Raw genomic sequence first — 22,526 nt, forward strand, 5'->3', positions numbered from 1 at the left:
GAAGTACTTCCTTAACCAAAGAGAATTGAATGATAGGCAACAAAAAAGGTTAGTAAGATTCAGGCTTATGATTTTGACATTGAATATGTAAATGGGAACAATAATGTAGTAGTTGATGTGCTCTGTAGCAAACCACATTTTCATTCCATTTTTGATATATCTACTGATTGGAAGTCATTGATTACAAATGAGTATGTCAAAAAATATTTTGCTAATGATATTTGGAAGACAAGGTGCAAGATGTCAGGTTTAAAGTGGTGAATGAGTTGATTTTCTATAAGGGATGTGTGTACATTACACTCAAATTCAAAATGAAAGAGAAGATTTTGCAAGCTTGCCATAATACAACACTTCTGGCCACCCAAGATTCTATAAGACATACAAAAAACTGAGTGAGGTAGTGATTCTCTTGGAAGGGAATGAAAGGGGATGTAATGCAACATTAAAGAGTATGCAAGTAATGCCAACAAAATAAGGTAGAGCATTTGTTTCCAACAAGGTTATTGAAGCCTTTGCTCATCACAAATCAGAAGTGAGAAAGTATATCAATGGATTTTATCACCAGGTTGCCAAAAGATGAAGGTAAAGATTGTCTATATGTAGTGGTTAATAGACTCACAAAGTATGCTCATTTCATGCTATATCATCATATTTTAGGGCACCACAAGTGGAAAATCTATTTTTAAAAGACATTTTTAGATTTCATGGGCTGCCATAAATAATTGTAAGTGATAAAGAGAGTAGATTCCTTAGTATGTTTTGGTAGGAATTATTTTGCTTGACATAAACATAATCAACTCCTAGCACCAAATATCATCCACAACGGATGGACAAACATAGATAGTGAACAAGTGGATTGAGGGCTACTTGAGAAACTATGTAACAAGTCAACAAACAATATGGACTAAATGGTCGCATTTAGGTAAGTATTTCTATAACATAACTTATATTGGCATGACCCCATTTAAGGCACTTTATTGTTATGATGCTACTTCATTTGTGGATCTAACACTTACTAATAGTAGAGTGCCAAGTGCAATAGATTTGGTCCAACAAAGCAAAGAAATTATGGAATTTCTCAAGGAAAATTTACAACAAGCTCAAAATCAACAAAAGTTGTATGTTGATAGACATTGAATTGAAACAATATTTGAAGTGGAAGACATGGTGTTCTTAAGGTTGCAGCCCTACCAACAATCCTCAATTAAAGAAAATGGAGTAGAAAAGTTGAAACCACATTTTTATGTGCCTTATCAGGTCATAAGGAAGGTTGAACAAATGTCTTATGAGCTGAAATTACAAGCTGATAATAGAATTCACAACACCTTCCATATTTCATTCCTTAAAAAGGCTCTTGGACAACAAATTAGCCCGTTAATGGAATCACCATCTCTTTATTATGAGGGAAAACTAATACTTGAACTTGCAATAGTGCTGAACATGAGAGAAAAGAGGCTAAGGAACAAGGTGATTCCAAAATATTTGGTGAAATGGGACTACCACAAGAAAATGCAACTTCGGAATTGATAGAAATTTTTGAGCACCCCAATGTGAAATTGCTTGAGGTCAAACAATTAGAAGATGGGAGGTCTGTAATAAGCCTAATTTGAGAGGAAGTGAATCGGCCCAAGAGGTGTTCTATAACACCCACCTTTAGTGATTTTCTTTAATTCTTAATAAATTTAAAAAATTTAAATAAATGAAATTATTTAAATTTCCTAGGTCAGACCCTAGGCTGACTTGTCTAGATTAGGTAGCGTAAAATGAATTATTTTTATTTGCTAATAAGCCAACATAGGTTGACTATCCTCCATAAACTGACACGAGATGCCTATATAAAGGCATTGCTGTAATGGACAAGACATGCTTGGTTCTAGATGTTTGTGCCTTGTGCATGTAGGTCTACTAGGTGAAAACCCATAGCCCATTCCAGGAAGGGCGATAATCCTACTTTGGCGACCATTGACTTAAGCATCGTAGCCTGCTTTCAATCACAAACTAATTGGTATTTACCAGGGGGTCGTTGAGTGATGTGTGAGGAGGAGTTGCAGCAATTACCATTAAGAGGTGTTTTGACTACTTGAAGGATCGCATGGCATATATTTACCTTTGCTGCTAACAGGGAAAAGCTAGTGATTAGTTCTTGGGGTGTGCAAATTGAAAAATCAAATCATATTGGGAAGACTTTTGGCAACCATAGTTCATTGAGAACATACGAAGTTCAGAGGAGTTTATACATTGTAAGATAGCCTGAGTGGATTGACAGCTTCCAATGCTAATAAATCGCTTGGGCTTATCTGTCACTGCATTATAAGAATGGTCTGGGTAATTTGATGTGAGTCTTTCCAATTCTGGAAACTTGTATTCGTGGATTTGCAAGGAAATATCTGTAGAGGACTCTAGATACTCTATTATGTTGTTTGTACAAACTCTGCTATAAGTTTTGATAGTTTTAGATTGAGTGCCTGGTGAATTTACATATGGAATAATTCTGCAAATGCAAATTTGTATTGAATAATAGTAAATCAGTTTCTGAAACATTTGTGTGGAAAAGATTGATCTTTGTAAGCCAAAATATTTTAGTAAGTCCCATAAGTGGTAGATGTGATTAGTAGGTGGTATTAGTTTGGTAGGTTGCATTTGAAGGGTAGTAGGAAGTGGTAGTACTTTGATGGATGCAATTTTGGAGGATAGTGGATGGTGGGTGCTAATGGATAGTGGTAGAACTTTAGTACTGAACTTTTGGAAGGTAGTAAGGTCACTTTATTACAAGTTTATTAGTAATTATTAATATTATTTCATATATTAATATTTATGTACATATTTGTTCATTGGTATTAATATTAATAAGTATGAAATATTAATATTTTAATAAAATATTAATATTCTATAACTTATTACTTTTCTAGAGCACAAGAAGTGAATGGTCTACTTAACATTTGTAAGTGGCAACAAGGATCTTTTTTTTCTTCACAAGTTTGCATACTATTGTTAGATCTTAATGTGACTAACATCACAACATTGACAAGCACATGTGCTCATTAGAATGTCATACAAGACATAACTACCAAATTTAATAGATCTAAATTATTAAGGGAAAGGAGGAATATCATAATACATGGTTGATAGTGTCAATCTTTTGCTTTATTACACTTATTTATTCATAATGGTAAACTCTATTGGTCCACCACACTTTTAATGAGATAAATTTTCAAATGTTTCATGAGGAAGTAAATTTATTGGAATAAAAGACCAAATCACATTCCAATCATTTGGATGAGGCCTAAACCTAAAAGCAACCTTGAAATTTTTTCACAACCAATTGGATCCTATTCTATTCTTCGAGCAAGCCAAGTTGGAATAAGTGCAAGTTTGACATCTTCAATTGTCACTCCTGACAACTATCTCATGGTTAATGAATAAAATTCCATCCTTGGTAATGGATATATGTCGAGATCAATCATATCCTCGCATGATTCAACTAAACTTGGCTTAATTAACATAAAGAATTTATTCATATCTTTAGTAAAATAATATCCGAAGACATCTACATAGTCTTTAAACTCAAATTAAAAGAATGTTATGCTATTGAAAAACTTATACTCGCAGACTTTCAAGAAATTATTTTTTATATGAACTCGCCAAAATCGTAGTGTGAATCTTGTTATTTGAACATCCATTGCAATATCATTTCTCAGATGAATATAGATAGGAGATTCTTCTAAGCCAAAATGTTTTAAGAGTTCTTTTGGATTAGGGAATACCTATCTCAAAAGCATTCTTAACTAATGATCTTAAATCATTAAGCCACTTATTCAATAAATAGTAGTCTAATATCATACTTATTGCTAAGCCTAGTAAGACTAGAAATATTCTATTTTCTTCATCAAGTGGTACTTTATCAGGGTCTCTTGGAACAATGATTATTGTTGCTAGTTCTCTAGTAAGTGTGTTTGACAACATATTATTTTCTCGCTAAATCCATTCAATATAAAAATTGTATCTAAAAAATTCAAAATATCTAGCGATTCTCCAATGTGCAATATCTTTGTTTGGATTGTTTTGTTTTTTCTCTGAAATTGCACATAGCTTGATTCTTACTATATTGAACTTTTCAATTCCATTTTTTACTACTAAAATTTCTTTTTGATATATGCAGTATCTAGATTTTGTGTCTATGAATATACTTGATTTATATCCACATATTTATTTCTTTCCATCAAGGAAATCTTGAATTAAGACATCCGACCATCTTTTGCCAAAAGCATTTGTATATAATATTAGGGGCTACAAGAATTTACCTATAGAAACCAAGATCTAGAGTCCAATGGAAAGCACATAAACAAGAGAGAACAAATGAGACAAGAATAAACTTTATTCCTATCAAGATGCAAAATACCCAACTAATTGAGTTGATTGAATTACATACAATGTAAATGAGTTTGCTTATAAAGGCAAGGCATGAGAGCACACAATCATGACATGTGGCTCAATGAGATACAAGGGAAGGTGAGGGTAGGTAGGAGAAATATTAAAATATTCCACAAGAGGTGGATCACCCACCGAAGGTGGAATGTAACAAGATGAGACAACAAAAGGTGGACTTTCTCCTACAAGCAACTTCCCTATGTGCACACTTCCCTAAGTGTCTCATATGCGAACTACTATGAAATGCATTACCCTAAGTCAACTCAAGTAAAGTGTAATTATTAGACATAATTTACACCAACACCCCCCCTTAAGTGCAACTTAGGGGAATGTAGATTCAAGATAATAATGCAAGATGGGTCCTGGCTACTAGGCCATGTGCAAATGCAAATGAAATCTCTCACAAATGGAGAAAGAGAGAAAAAACCAATGGGAAAAATCTCTCCCCCACCCTCGAAAGAGAGATTAACACACACAATGCTCTCAATAAAGAATAAGAAGAACAAAAGCTCATGTGAGGAAAAAGCCCCCCTCATAAGAGAGAAGAAGAGAGACCATGATCCCCCTCCCTAAATGTATAAATCTCTTGCAAAGATAGTCCAATGATGTTGACCAAAATTCCTCCCCATTGGGAAGGAATAGAGCCAATGTTGCACCAAAAATGCCAAAGTGTGACAAAACCAAGTATCAATGTCGATGAAGAATGACCAATCAATCACTCACTGCAACAAAATGAAGATCAAGCATGGAGATAACCTACTTTGAGCATCAACTGGATACTCATCAATGACAAATTGGTAAAATCCAAGTCTCACTAGAGCCATACACAATTTATACAATCTAAGTCTCAACTGGAGCCATGCACTAAGTCTCACAAGATATTTCTTAATCTATGGAGTACAAGAGGATACATCAAATATGTCATCAATGACAAAGTATAAAGAGGTGTGACACTTTATTTTAGTGCGTTACAACATAGCTCATGCAAGAGAAAACAACATGATGATGCAAATATGGAAACATGAAGACAATGCCACCAAAAAGATGCCCTGTAGAAGACTGCATATGAAAATGCCTCCGATTGAGATGTTGCCAAGAAAAATGTAGAAGCAAACAGACCCCCCCACCCCTTGGCTGTCGGTTGGAGAACGCTGCAAGACAGGTTTGATAGGTGGACAAGAAAAATGTGTTCCCAATTTGACTTATTACAGGAAAAAAATATTTTTAAAAACTTAACTAAAATTTAATAAAAACATTTATTAAAAAAACAAAATAAACTTTATTAAAAAATAAAGAAAAAATAATTTATTTTTTTTGAATTTAAAAAAAACTTTACTAAAAAAAATAAAAATGTTTAATTTAAAAACTTTATTAAATAAATAATAAAGAAAAACAAGTAATATTTAAAGTTTTATTAATTTTAAAAAACTTTAATAAAATATCAAAGAAAAAACTTTATCAAAAACCATTAAAAAAAGTAAATTATTATTTTTAATTTACAATTTAAAAAAAAAAAAATCATAAATCATAAATGGCCCACGAGCCCACCCTGCGATGACTGTAGGGCCTGCAGGTTGTAGTGCAATACCCATAGGTACGTGTGGTGACTGTAGAGCTTCTGGGCCACAAGTACTACGATACCAACAAGTACTCTACACGTCGCAGGTTCCTGCAAGCCCACCTAACACAAGCTTCTCAATTTTATTTTATTTTCATTTTTTTTTAAACAACAAAATAGCTTCCCCCCCCTTAAAATTAAAATTTGCCTATTTTTAAAATTTTTGATTTTTGAAAAAAAAAAAGAATAAAAAAAAACAACCTATTGCAACAATGTCCATACGACCAGATTGGGGGGGAATTTTCCAACTCGAGGTGACAGAGGCCAATTTGGACGAATGGAGAGGAAATCTTGGGGTTTTTGGCCCTTCTGAGTGCAATGGTGATGTCAAATTTGACCCAAAGTGCTCCAAAATTCTAGATCGCTCCTAAGTCAGGTAACCACCCTCCACCTTCAAATGGCTCTAGCTTTAGGCTCCGATGTCAGATTTAGATGAAACAAAAGATGATTTTGACTTTTTTGAACCTTCTCAATCCAATGGTAACCTCATATTTGAAAGAACAATCTCCAATAATAACTTGCAATAGAAAACTCCAAAATACAAAACCCCAAATTGTATCATTTTTTTGTCAAATGAATATCCATGGCACCCTAGAGGCTCTGATACCATGTGAGAATTTGCCTATAGCAATGAAGATCTAGAGTCCAATGGAAATCACATAAACAAGAGAGAATAAACGTGACAAGAATGAACTATATTCTTATCAAGATGCAAAATACCCAACTAATTGAGTTGATTGAATTACATACAATGTAAATGAGTTTGCTTATAAAGGCAAGGCATGCGAGCACACAATCATGACATGTGGCTCAATGAGATACAAGGGAAGGTGAGGGTAGGTAGGAGAAATAATAAAATATTCCACAAGAGATGGATCACCCATCGAAAGTGGAATGTAACAACAAGATAAGATCACAAAGGGTGAAAGTTCTCCTACAAGCAACTTTCCTATGTGCACACTTCCCTAAGTGTCTCATATGCAAACTACTATGAAATGCATTACCCTAAGTCAACTTAAGTAAAGTGTAATTATGAGACATAATTTACACCAAAAGGGGCATATTTGCCTTAAATATTTGCAATCCTGGAAGATTCTAACAATTCTCTTTGATCTTCTTGATTGATTTTGTTGTTTTCTCATCCCAACCCGAGCTATTGTCTTTAAACTTGTCTTGAATCCTTTTCCTATATTTGGCTAGATAATGGTAAAAAGGAGAAACACAATTCAAACAACCCAAGAGTCTTTGAATCTGCTTTTTATCAACAAGAACATTAACTAATTCTTGTATTCTTTGGAGTATATAGGGTTGCGAATTCTTGTATTCTCTGAATTTCCTATTATCATCTTTTCGATTGACAAACAAAATTCATTTTTCTGATTACTACATAAATTTCTTCTAAATGTGAAAACTGATTAGAATTATTATAAAAAATAATAATTATCATCTATATAAACTAGACACAAAGCTTTAAAATGTTTTAATACCTGTCAAATTTTCTTACAAAATAAACAAGTGTTGTACATAAACCAAATGACATGACATTCCATTCATAAAGTGCTTGACCTACTGAAACTACAGTTTTATATTATTTGTATCCTAGACCTTAATATGCAAAAATCTTTATTTGCAATCAAACTTAGAAAAAACCTTTTTATTAGCAACTCATCTTATCAAAGTTGAACTAAGTGGAATTGGATAGTTGAAGGGAAAGATAATATCATTTAAAGGGCTTCTAATTGATGCACAAGATTTTTTTCGCCTCTCTTTATGCTCTTTTGTTGACTAGAAATATGGGACAAGTAAACGTGAATTTTCTTTTTCTTATTAAGCTTCCTTCAAATAATTCATTGAGGTATTAGTCCATTTCTTTTACTTCTAATGGGCTAAGCAAATAAGCTAGTTCATGGGGAATACTAGATTGATATTCTCAATGTACTTGTAGTTTGTATCTCACTTTTTTTTCTTTGTTCTATTGTCCAAAATTGTAATGGATTTATGCTACAACAATTCTTCTCAAATCTTTCTCTTATTTCACAAAATGAATATTTTTTTTCATTTTTAATTCTTTTGGATTTTAGAATAATATTCTTGAATTTCTTTGGTCCACTCTTTCTTATACTCTTTCTTTTCTTCTAGTTTATATGTAGCAATTTTTAATAACTAGATTTTTACTTGCTAACAAATAAAATAAATGGCTCATAATTGATAACAAATTATAAATATCCTAACAGGATATCACTGTCCATATCAAATCAATAAACTCCACAAAATTAGAAATGAAAATTTTATCACTGATTCTAAAGTCGACATCTTGAACATATCTTCTCATTTTGAATTTTTCTCTTGTAATAGAGTGGCCATTTGGAAATTTTGGCCTAATTTTCCAATATTTGTCATGAATAGCTTGACCATTTGGAAGTTCTGGCCTAATTTCCAATATTTGTCATGAATAGCTTTTACAAATAAGTGAGTTGATCTTAAATCAATAAAAGCATCAAACTGAAGTGGTTATATAATGTTAGCAAATAGTTTTGTCATTGTGTTGTTTTGATTAGTTTGCCCAATGGATAGAGACAAAACTTAGCAACATTGGATAGACCATCATTGAAATTCCTTTGCTTACAAGGGGAGTAGCTTCCTCAAAGATAATTTTTAAAAATATTTCGTAATAATTTACCTCTCCACCAGATAAATATTTGTAACCAAAATAACATATAACTGATTATTAATAGAAAAAGTCTATTAACAATTTTGGTAGAAATAGTACATAAAAGTGAAATAGATGCTTGCAGATAAGAAAATAGAGGATATATTTAGCACAGAGACTATTGATACTCTTCCAAAATCTGCAATATTTCCTATCAACAAACTATCAATTTCACCGACTTATAAATCTTGAAATTTGATTACCAATTTTTCCCATAGCAGGGAGAATCTCTTTTACAATAAAATTTTCCCCCTTTAAACAACTTACCATGGCCAAATAGTTAGGCAAAGTCCTATAACTCCATTTTACCCAATCTTCTTTACAATAATTAATTTGCCCACTTACATTTCTTTCACTTTCGACTTTTTTTAATAGTTACTTATTGAGAGAATTAATTCATTTGATAGGTAAAAAATTAATTATTTTGCACAATAAAATAATTAAATATAAAGATTAATACAAAATAACTTATATTTTTTTTACACAATATCCTCTTATCAAATGAATAACAATACCAATAAAGTTTAATGTAGATCATGTTTTTCACTTGATAATTAACGTTAAATTATCATATGATGAAGCTAGAAGAGTTACCTAGGATTTGATAAAACCATAAGGTAACATATAATCAACACAATTTAAAGTTATTTTGATATAAACACTGTTATTAAGCAAATATGTAGGCTTATTCTGATTTTATATGGGATGATTTTGATTTTCTTGAAGAATTTCACAGTGAGATGATTTATTGTGTGTATTATATCTCAATATTCTCTTGCTAATTGATTTGACTTACTTAACTGTTGCTTACTTTCCTTGACCACTTTGGTTACTTGAGCATTTTTAAAAATATTTTATCTATTTTTTGTTAGGGTTTCAAGTAGATCCGAAGCAAATATGAACTAACAATTATATGCAGATTTAAATAAAAAAAGATAAAGAAATAAAACAGACACAGATAACACAGAGATTTAATGTGGTTCACCCAGAATGGGTTACGTCCACCATACACAGCCGTCCAATCTTTCTTATTATCCAGCAAAAATAGTACATCAACCTTACAATGCCTTAAGCATCCCAGTCGCTTATAACATGCATTTTTAGGGCAACAAACAAAGTCGGCCTTTTTAGGGTTTTATTACAATGTTGGTTTTCATCAACAAAAAAATGGCCAATTTTTTTTTCTCGGGGGCTCCCACCCTCGAACCCCCACTTTTCTCAGGGCTACCGCTTCCAAACCCCAGTGAGGATACGTGTTGAGTGCATAGTACTTTGCTGATCAGTCGCCACATTTCAACAATCTCCCACTTGGAGACTGATACTACACGACACCACTGTACATGTAGCATCCGCTGGATAAAACACTAGGACTCGACTGATATAAATTCCACAATTATCAATCAAGAAGACCAACATAAACTGATGAAGAAATTAGCTTCTCCTGTGGAACTGCCTTCGCGAACATATCGGCAGGATTCTCACTTGTGTGAATCTTCTTAAGCTGTAACTGACCCTCCTCCAAAACAGTCTGGATGAAGTGGTACCTAAGCTGAATGTGCTTTGTCCTTGAATGAAAAGCAGAGTTCTTCGCAAGATGAATGGTACTCTGGCTATTAGTATACAATGGGCTATCCTCTTGTGTCTGACCCAATTCCTCTAGAAAACATTGCAACCAAATCTTCTCCTTGCTGGCTTCTGTAGTAGCAACATACTCAGCTTCAGTGGTTGAAAGTGCAACAACCTTTTGCAGCCTAGAAATCCAACTGACTGCAGTTCCCCCTATAGTAAAAACATACCCTGTAGTACTCCTCCATGAATCAATATCATCTGCCAGATCAGAGTCAAAAAATCCACTCAGAGCAGCATTAGATCCTTTGAAACATAATGCCTTTGTAGTAGTTCCTTTCAAATACTGAAGAATCCATTTCACAACATTCCAATGTTCCATACGCAGATTACTCATAAACTTGCTCACAACTCCCACTACATGTGCAATATCTGACCTTGTGCATACCATTGCATACATCAGACTGCCAACAGCTGATGAATACGGGATGTTAGACATTTTATTAACCTCTTTCTGTGCCTTTGGGCACATCTCCTTAGTCAATTTGAAATGACTAGCCAAAGGTGTACTAACTGCTTTTGCATCCTGCATGTTAAATCTTTTCAACACCTTCTTTATATACTCACTTTGGGACAAATTCAAGGTTCTATTTTTCCTGTCCTGTGTAATCCTCATACCGAGAATTTGCTTAGCTGCACCCAAATCCTTCATAGCAAATGACCTGGCTAATTTCTGTTTAAGATCATTTATATGTTGCATGTTAGACCCAACAACAAGCCTGTCATCAACATAAAGCAACAAGATAATATAACTGCCATTATCAAATCTCTTAAAATATACACAATGATCAGAATGACATCTATGATAACCGTGTTCAGCCATGAAACTATCAAATTTTAAATACCATTGTTGGGGTGCTTGCTTTAGGCCATACAAACTTTTCTTCAACCTACACACCAAGTTCTCCTTACCTTTGACCTCATATCCCTGTGGTTGCAACATGTAAATTTCCTACTCCAAATCTCCATGGAGAAAAGCTGTTTTGACATCTAATTGTTCAAGATGTAAATCATCTGCAGCCACAAGACTAAGTACAGTTCTAATTGAAGTCATTTTTACAACTGGAGAAAATATTTCATCATAATCTATACCCTTTTTATGTGCAAAACCTTTTACCACAAGTATGGCCTTATATCTTTTCTGACCTCCTTCCTCCTTCTTCAGTCGATAAACCCATTTTTCTGTAGGTAAAGGAACTAAGTCCCAAGTCTTATTTTTCATCAAGGAGTCCATCTCCTCTTTCATGCCTAGCTCCCACTGTTGTTTGGCATCTACCTGCATTGCTTCTTCATATTCTTCTGGTTCACTAGAATCCGTTAATAAAATAGAATACAAAGAAGGAGAAAATCTTTCAGGGGGTCTACTTGTCCTTATAGAACGTCTAACACTTGTAGGAGTTTGTGGGACAATCTGTTGTTGCTGAGCATCAGGTACCTATGGCATTTCATTTTCAAGAATCTCATCCAACACCACATATTCTTGTTTGTCATGTTCATGCTTCTTTTCCTGCATCTGTTCTTTATACATAACCTTCTCATTGAATATAACATCTCTACTTCTAATTATTTTCTTATTTTCAAAATCCCATAACTGTTAGCCATATTCATCTATCCCATATCCAATGAGGTACATTTTTGAGATTTAGCATCAAGCTTGGTTTTGTTTTCTTTATCAACATGGACAAAAGCTTCGCAACCAAAAGTTTTTAGAAAAGAATAATTTACCTTTTTACCAGTCCATGCTTCCTCTAGAATACCACCATCCAAAGGGGTTGATTGTCCTCTATTTATCAAATAGACAGCAGTATGTATAGCATCTGCCCAAAAATGTAAGGGCAATCCAGCACGCAATCTCATGCTCCTTGCGCGTTCTATGATAGTCCTATTCATTCTCTCTGACACACCATTTTCCTGTGGAGTTCCTAGAACTATCTTCTGCTTTCGAATCCCATTTAAGGAGTAGTAATATTCAAATGCTTTGCTGCAATACTCACCTCCATTCTCCGATCTGAGACACTTCAACTTTTTTCCTGTCTTATTCTCAACCAAAGCTTTTCATTTCTTAAAAGTTTCAAAAACATCTGATTTTTGTTTTAGGAAATATACCCATGTTTTTCTGGTTGAGTCATCAATAAAAATAACATAATAACAAGAGCCTCCAAGAGATGATACCTGAGCCAGTCCCCATACATCTGAATGTACAAGCTCTAACTTCTCACTCTTCTTCTCTTTCCCAACCTTGAGAAATCTGACTCTTTTCTGTTTACCATAAACATAGTTTTCACAGAACTCTAAATGAATCTTCTTTGGTGCTGGCAATATATTTTTGGAGTGAAGGGTTTTCATCCCTTTCTCACTCATGTGCCCAAGCCTATGGTGCCACATTATTGAATCTATTCTTGCAACATTTATTGTTGTTGTCCTTGCAATAACTTTATCTGTAGCAGCTAGGGTAGAGTAAGTGTTACCTATACATAGATATAATGTGCCTACCTTCGCACCTTTATCTATTACTAATGATCCTTTAACGACCTTCCACATACTGTTTGAGAGGGTAACTATGCAACCTTCACTACCTAGTTGCCCTGCAGAAATTAAATTTCTTCTTAAATTAGGAACATGTCTTACCTCTTGCAGAAACCAGTCATTTCCATTCTGCAACTTGATCTTTATCTTTCCTTTTCGAACAATTTGACATGGCTCATCATCACCCAAATATACTTGTCCAAAATCACCTTGAACATAATCTAGAAAATATTTTCTATGGGGTGTAGCATGAAATCAAGCCCCAGAATCTATTATCCAGGAATCATTAACATTATCCAAACATAAGATTAAAGCATCTTGTAAAGTATTACTTGCAATATTAGCTTCCTTATTGTCATTTTCATTTTTGTCTCCTTCTTTGTTTTTCTGAGACCAACAGTTTTTCTTTAGATGACCAGGCTTTCCGCAGTACCAGCAATCTTTCTTTCCTCTAGATTGAGAGCGTCCTTTCTTTGACTTCCCTCATGACTTCTCATTCCCAGGGCCTTTTCCTCTTTCCTTTGATCTTCCTCTGTTCTCCACATTCAAAACACTACCCGATGATGTTGGAGTCTCACCTGTGCTTTTCCTTCGCACTTCCTCACTTAGGATAACACCAACAATATCATCAAATACCAAAGTATTTTTACCAGAGATAAAGTTACTTACAACCATAACCAAGCTATTCCAATTTTCTAGCAAATAACATAAAATCAAGAGAGCCCTAACCTCTTCTGCAAAAGTAATTTTTATCGAAGACAATTGACTGGTAATTGTATTAAATTCATTTAAGTGCTCCGCTACAGATCCTCCCTCACTCATTTTCAAATTAAATAGACGCTTCATAAGAAATACCTTATTCGAAGCTGAGGGTTTCTCATACAACTTAGCCAATATCGCCATCAAATCTACAGTCGTTTTTGCTTCTGTTATATTGAATGCTATAGACGGTGCAAGGCACAATCGAATGGATCCCAGTGCCTTTCTATCTAAAATGTCCCACTCTTCATCTGATATTGTGGTCGCTTTCTTTGCCTTTCCTTCCAATGGCCGGCACAAATCTTTTTGATACAGGTAATCCTCCATCTGCATTTTCCATAACTGATAATTCTGGCCGTTAAACTTTTCGACCTTGAATTTGGAATCCTCCATTGATAATTCTGATACCAATTGTTAGGGTTTCAAGCAGATTCGAAGCAAATATGAACTAACAATTATATGTAGATTTAAATAAAAAAAGATAAAGAAATAAAACAGGACACAGATAACACAAAGATTTAACATGGTTCACCCAGAATGGGTTACGTCCACTATACATAGCCGTCCAATCTTTCTTATTATCTAGCAAAAATAGTACATCAACCTTACAATGCCTTAAGCATCCCAGCTGCTTATAACATGCATTTTTAGGGCAACAAACAAAGTCAGCCTTTTTAGGGTTTTATTACAATGTCGGTTTTCATCAACAAAAAAACAGCAATTTTTTTTTTTCTCGGGGGCTCACGCCCTCGAACCCTCGCTTTTCTCGGGGGCTGTCGCCCCCGAACCCCTGCCCGGGACCTAGCCTGGCCTCGAATCCTAGTGAGGATACATGTTAAGTGTACAGTACTTTTCTGATCAGTCGCCACATTTCAACATTTTTTTCGATGCACTATTTGAACCTTTACTAGCAAATTGTTTTTTTATGGAGTTGGTTTATACCCATAACCAATAGTGTTGATCCAATCCAACACCAAATAAAATTACAAACTACTCATGTTCTATTGATTGTAAAGGAAAGGGGTAAGAATGAATGCATGAAAAGGAAGGGTGCTAATGCACCAAGATTAGAGTGTTTCTTCCTACTCAAATCACACAGAGAATCAATATGCTAGAAAAATATGAACATAGTTATTTTTGTTATCTTTTCATAAGGGTATGCATAGAGGTTGAAGTTGGACAAAACACTAAGAGGGAAGAGATGTTCATAGTTAGCTCTAAAAACTAAGATGACACACCATACATACATACATACATACATACATACATACATACATAGAAGTTGATAAAATGCAATCACACAAAGGTAATGAACAATACGGAGGATGCAAGAGAGATAGTGTTAATGTAGGTTTTTAATTTTCCTTATGTTATGGTTTATTTCTTTTTTCCTACACATATTATTTAAGCTTTCTTAGGTTTATTAGGAGTGGTTAATATGATGACACATGCTAAAATACATTAGCTAGACATGTGTTACTCTCTCCCGCACATGGGTAGTTGAGTTACACACTCTTTTTTGTGTGCCACCTCTAATAACCACTATTTTTTCCATAGCTAAGTAGTTTATGGGATAGTTGGGTTTCTCACCCTCTTTTGGCTTTATGTGCAACTTTTCATAACCTCTCTTTTATCTTCACCTAAGGAGGTCATGCCACATGTTTTGGCATTTTTCAAGTCGGTAAAACCTCCCACTTTTTATGGGTAGTAAGATTTGATGCACTTCTTGGATGTATATGTCCTATTTTTTTATATACAATACTCTCCTCTCACCTTCACTAGTTCAATGATAGCTTAGTGAGAGTATCGAGAGTATTCTCAAATTCTCTTACTTTGTCTCTATTTTAACTTATTTCATATTTTCTCTTCATTCTGCTATTTTTATCTTTGATCATATGTTGAATGGAGTTGGATGAGATATATGATTGACATTAGACCTTAGCTTGGTTCTCGCTTCTCATAGAATCTAACATGGTGTCAAATCCTTGTTGACTGGTATAGTTCATTTTTTAATTTATTTTTTTGAAATACTTGAGACTAATAGATAGTTAATATCTAAAAAAACCTAGTATGCTCTCTTTCATCCTTGTATGGTCCATAAAATCAAAATAGTTACTACTTGAGCAATTGTTACTTGCAACAACTTAGTCAACAAGACATGCTTTCAAGGTTGCCTTCAATATAATTTTTTGTTGGATTTTTCTAGGGATGCATTCTTGGTAAGCAATAATGAAAAATGTGATAAAGGCAAAGAATGGAGAGCTACACAACTATTAGAGGTTGTACACAGTGATTTGGCAAAACCATTTTGTAAGGAATTTAAGTAGTAAAACAACTTCCTACACTAACCTTGAGAGGAGGGTAATGCAAAACTTTTCACAAATATTTATAACAGTTGCCCAATATATTATTCAAAAATAATCAACAAAAAAATACAATACACTTGCAAAGAAAGCTTCTTATAGGAGTACCACCAACGAGATCCAAATACAACTCAACAAATATCAAACTATGAATACATAGTCGTAATAAAATTCCCTTATAATATAGGGTTGCCTTCTAGGGAAAATAAAGCACACAAGATATCTACCATTAGATCTATGACCTAATGATAAACGGTCATGATTTACAGTGATAAGTTATACATAAAATGTGGCTTTGTCAACTCTTGAGCATTATAGAAGCACTTTCGTAGCACACTGAGTGCACTAGTAGGAAAAATCTAGCATTCCTTATCTAGAACTATAAACACACTTCAACACTTGTGTTTTATTCAACCATCTAAAGACACCAATACAATATTCAACACTTTAAACACACTAGTACAATTTTCATTATTATTGCAAGGTCGAGACACTATTTTCCTAGCAAATCTGCTACTTGTCAAACACCTTGCAGGAGTGACGGGAGGGGTTCCAACATCACTGTTTAATCACTAGGGGCTGAGAGGCTCATAGACTTTGAACACCATCTAAACTTCTTTGTGCTCACAAATTTAGTTAAATAATCTACAAAATTCATCAAAGTCTCTACCTTAACTAGCTTCACCCTACCATCCTCAACGATATCTCTAACAAAATGATATTTAACATCAATGTGATTGGTCCTGGCATGAACACTCGGGTTCTAAGCTAGGCAGATCACACTTTGACTGTCATAATAAATTGTCTTTGCACCTTGTTTTATTCCAATATCTATATACAGTCTCTTAATCCAAATGGCTTCTTTACAAGCATGTATACTCTACTTTATTAGTGGATAAAGCAACCATAGCCTATCACTTACTCATCCAACTAATTGCACCACCAAATAAAGTAAACACATAAGTAATAGTGGAACTTCTACTATCAACATCACCTGCCCAGTTTGAATCCACATAACCATGAATATCAAGGGAAATCTTGTCTCCTACCGAATTACCATTATGACACAAAGAATACTTTGAGGTACCCTTCAAATATTTGAAGACTCTTTTAATTGCATCCCAATGAACTCTACCAGGATTAGACATATATCTAGAAAGAACTCCCATTTCTTTGGAAATATCTGGCCTAGTGCAAACCATAGCATACATCAAACTTCCAACTACACTTTGGTAAGACACTTTTCTCATGTCTTCCATCTATGATGGAGATGTAGGACAATATAAAATAGATAATTTCGTTCTAGTTGTAAAGGGAACACATAATTGTCTATAATCATGCCTGTTAAAACCTTTACAAAATTGAATTCACATACTTACTTTGCCCTAGTCAGAGCTTTCTATTCACTCTATCTCTTCGAATTTTCATCCCAAGAATGTGCTTCGATGCACTAAGATCTTTCATTTCAAATTTAGCAGCAAGCTAAGATTTCAATTATTAAATCATACCTTTCCCTTTACCAATGAATAAGATACCATCAACATATAATGGAATGTACATGAAATGATCACCATCAGACTTATAATAAATATAATGATTCCATTTATAATGCTCAAATCCCAAAGTCAACACATATGTATCAAATTTTTGGTACCACATCTTAGGACTCTATTTGAGGCGATACAAATATTTCTTCAATTTGCAAACCAAATTACTTTTACCTTTTGCCATGTAGTGCTTTGGTTGTCGTATAAATATCCTCCTCCAAATCACCATAAAGAAAAATTGTTTTTACATCCATTTTCTCAACCTCTAAATCATAACTAGCAACAATAGAAAGAAAAAATCCAATGGATATCATGTTTCCAACAAGAGAAAACATCTCACTATAATCAACACCCTCAACCTGAGAGTAGCCTTTCGCAACAAACCTTGCTTTATACTTTTCAATACGTCCATTTGAACCAGTCTCTTTCTTGAACACCTATTTGTAACAAGTCTTCATCCTTCAGAAAATAGTACAAGATCCCATGTATTATTTTTTTCAAGACTGTCATTTCTTCATCCATAGTGATTTTCCAAGATTCTACATCATTCATACCTAATGCCTCTTCTACAATTCGAGGTTCAACCACACTAGTATTCAAAGAAAAAATACATCTCCAAACATCAGGTGAATACCTTTCAGGTGGTTTCTTTTATCTTATAGACCTTTGAACAAGCTAAGTGGAGCTTCTTCCTCCTCTTTTGAATTCTCAAAGCTAGATGAGCTCTCCCCAACTTCTTGCCTATCTAGGGGTTTTGGTTCAACTCTTTAAGGAGTAGAAGAAAATTGAATCATATCTTCCTATATAGTCTATTATAGATAGAATGTAATAGAATGAGGCTTTATCTCACTAAAAATGACACCTCTATTATGTATTACCTTATGTACAACAGGGTCCCAAAGCTTGTATCCTTTCACACCATAATTGTGTTGCACATATAAGTCTATATTGTCATTGATGTCAAACTTGTTGGTTTAGATATGTTTTAGTACAATGCTAAACCTGATATAGTTTGAATGATTAATTTGAGGACCTATGTTTGATATAGGGGTTACATTATTATACTACATATTGGTATTGGGTCAGTTCAGTTTATATAATAGGTTGTTTGATGATAATTCTAGAGATTTGTTAATTAGTTTTGAAGTATGGATGATCCTGATACGAGGCAAAGGTTTATGTTATATATGATATATTGGTAAATGTCCATGATGAAAAATAAGGTGCTTTTAGGACTATGTGGATATTTTGTATATTGATATGTTGTTTTAATCTAGTGCCTTGGTCTAGAATGTGGAAGGTATATTGCAGACAATTGTATGGTCAATGTATGATGATTGTCATTTTTGAGTTTTGCAATATTCTTATGCTTGTTTGTTGAAAACGCATTTGGTTGTGCAGTGATAGTAAGATTGTGTGTAAGGTTGTGGTGATCCTATGGTAATACAATGTGTAGATGATGCACAAACACATGGAAATTGTTTGAGGGTGTTTTTGATAACAAATATTGATGGTATGTTGTATTTCTAGAAACTTTGATGTTAGTCATTTTGGTTCGAAGGTGAATGTTGCTACTTGTGACTGTTCTGGTGAACAATCTGGCTACTCAGTGTCTTGGTTCAATATATATCAAAAATGTATTAGATAATGTTTAGAATGGTTGTCATGGTTCTATTGATACCTTATGTTGAAAATGTGATTGTCTACCTGAGGTATTTTTGGTCTAGATTGAAGTTTGAGTTTAGTATATCGATGTAAGTCAAAAGGTTCTATTTTTTCAGCCAATCTAAGGAGTTTCGTTAGTGTTGTTGCGTATGTTACTATTTTGATGTCTAGAAGGTATGTTGACATGATGGGGTCCTTCGCGCATTTCTTTTTCTTTCTAGATTAACATTGGAGATTGTTGTTAAGGCTAGAAATTGCTTATACATGTTTTATCCACTCCTAATTGACCTTTTGAATTTTTAAGTCTTTCAAATGGTATAAAAGAGGATAGAATCATTATATATATATATATATATATATATATATATATATATATATAGAGGAATGAAAGATGAAGGATGTTTTAGGTGTGCTTTAATCTGTGAACTACAATGTGCATTCTGGTAGATGCAAATTTTTGAAAGTTCAATATTTTTGATATTTTTTTTTTGAGACTATGTATCTTTCCCTTAAGAAGAGATCTTTAGTTGTGCAAGTCTTTTGTATCTTGCCCTAAGGTTGTGCGCCTTAGCTTGCAAGTTCAAAGCAATGAGCTCTCTGGCGTGTGGCTTAATCATTGTAAACATTGATATCTATATTGTGAATATAATTCTCTTCATGGTTTTTTCCTGTTTGTGTTTTCCACGTAAAAATTATGGTGTACGTGTGCATGTGTGATTTCTTTTGAAATTTATATCAATTACTTTCATGCATATGGTGGATGAAATGAATATTGTGCTAAAGGTTTAAACTTATCAAGTTTTAAGTGTATGTTTATACACCCCACCACTCCCCCTCTTTTTCGTATTCAACAACTGGTATCAGAGAAAGGCTCCTAAAGAAATAGTTTAACCACTGAGGTAGATCTGAGATTTGAACACTATGTTTGAAGAATATTTGAAAGATACAAATGTTATGGATCAAAGTGATTAAGAAGGTATTGAAGGTTTTATTGATATGGAAGGAGATTAGAAATTAGTCCTAGCTGACTTGGATGAAATAGACAAAAACATAAGAATGCAATGGAAAAGATCACTTTCCTGAGGAACCTACTTGATAAGGGGAAAGAAAGTCATTGATGAGCTTGAGACAAAGATTTATGATAAAAATAAAGAATTCACAATGCTTGAAATGGAAGTTAGGAGGCTAAAGAAGGAACTAAAAGATGCAAAGGAACATATTGACAAAGGTCTAAAACTTAAAGGTGGCAGTAAAGTGCTTGATGTAATGCTTAGTTCTCAAAAGAAAAATAAAGACAAAGGTGGACTTGGTTTTGAAAAGGGTGAAAGCTCTAAGGCATTTGAAAAAGAAGATAAGGAAAGAAAAGATGTCAAGGATTTATTGAAAGATCATAAAGATTTAATTTCAGTTCATAATCATAAGATCTTCAAGAGATCACCTATTGTTCATACCATGTATTCCCCATCCTTTAATGGTAGCTATTTTTCATGCAATAGAACATAAGCTAGTGAATGCAAAAGTCATATCAAAAGTCAATCGTTTAATAGTCATGCTACAATTGCAATAAGTTTGGACATAAAGAAAATGAGTGTAGAAGTACAGTAAACTCGAATGTATATACAAATATAAGCTATGGCAATAATGATCAGACCTTCAATGTATATTGTTATGCTTGCAACAAATATGGCCACAAGGCTATTGTGTGTAGGTCTAACTTTAGAAGAAGAGGGAGTGAAAATTCTAGAATGAATGGAAATGGCTCACAAGATGGTTTGATATGCTATAATTGTAACAAACTTGGACACATTGCTAAATTTTACAGAGGAAGAAATGAGAAGTTTAGTAGTCTGGTTAACAAGATTGATCTTAATGAAGAAAAAGAAAAAGTGAAGATGGAATGGTTGAAAAAATCTATTAAGGAGACAACAAATATAATTGTGGACGGATCCACACCTTTAGCTAGTGTTGATTCATCTAATAGCTAAGAAGAGATGCATGGTCTAAGATGGAGAATTGAATGCAAATACTTTGTACCCCCTTATTAATTTGCTGCTAAATTATTTTTTAGCTTGGCAAAGGTTAGGAATGGATTTCTGAAGGATTTTGGATCGTTTGGTTGGTCCATAGTATTTATTGAGGTTTTTGGGATATAGAGTATCAACGTTTTGATTGTTGTTGCACCAAAAGATCAACTTGTTAATGCCAGATACAACAACTAGACTTATAGAATCCATAGGAGGTGGTTAAGCCATGCCACAAACCCGAGCGTTGCGCTGCACAACACAAGGAGACCAATGGAACACACCTTGCAACAATCCCCCCTAGTGCAAGCGAGGAGTTTGAACCTGTGACCAAGCTTTGATACCACTTGTTACATGTGTGGTTGTCGTTGCACCAAAAGATCAACCTATTAATGCTCGATACAACCACTAGACTTATAGAATCCATAAGAGGCAACTAAGCCATGTCACAAACCCAATTGCTGCGCTGCACAACACAAGAAGACCAATGACACACACCTTGCAACAATAAGCACTATGGATGAATCTCAACCGGTCTTCATGAAATGCCCATTCAAACCCTCAAAGGAAAACAAAATTGGTGTTTTCTCTCTAGTTCCTGCCAATGTTATTCATAAGGAGGATATTCATTGTTACATTCATATTTTGTTATATGAATATGATCATGGAAAAATCAGTAGTTGCAAAAAAACCCATCTAGTTGATGGCATGTGGTGACTAAAACTTGAATTTGGAAACCTAAGGCATATGATGCTAGATACTTGGAGTGATTTTCTCATGTTTTTAGAAGAGGGATTGATAAGAGTAGAATTAAGAAGAATTCATGGAGATTCCCCTATTGTTGGATCAACCATACCTAATTTCAAAAGATGCTCTACAAGATGTAACTGGTTTGTGCTCCACCAGAAAGGATCCAATTTTGAAATATGTAAAGAATGAAGAATTTACGAGGCTCTCGAGACTTATCTGACAAGAGGGCTCTTCTAATTGACAACATAATTGATCTTGATGTGAGGTACACTACTATGGGAATTTCATACAAAACTTACTTCAAAAATAGGGAAGTTTCTATCTCCTCTATGACTATGTGCATTGCTTATCAGATGATGAAGGAGAACAATGATTATGACTTGTGTAAACTCTTGAGAATTCAATTGATGGAGAATCTATGAATCGCATAGGATGAGAAATACCCCTTTTGGTATGGGTCTCTTATTGTTTGTTTGGTGTTTTATTTCTTAAATGCATTACCCAAAAATAAAA

The sequence above is a fragment of the Cryptomeria japonica genome, chromosome 11 (genome assembly GCF_030272615.1).
Source record: "Cryptomeria japonica chromosome 11, Sugi_1.0, whole genome shotgun sequence".
Taxonomy (NCBI): Eukaryota; Viridiplantae; Streptophyta; class Pinopsida; order Cupressales; family Cupressaceae; genus Cryptomeria; species Cryptomeria japonica.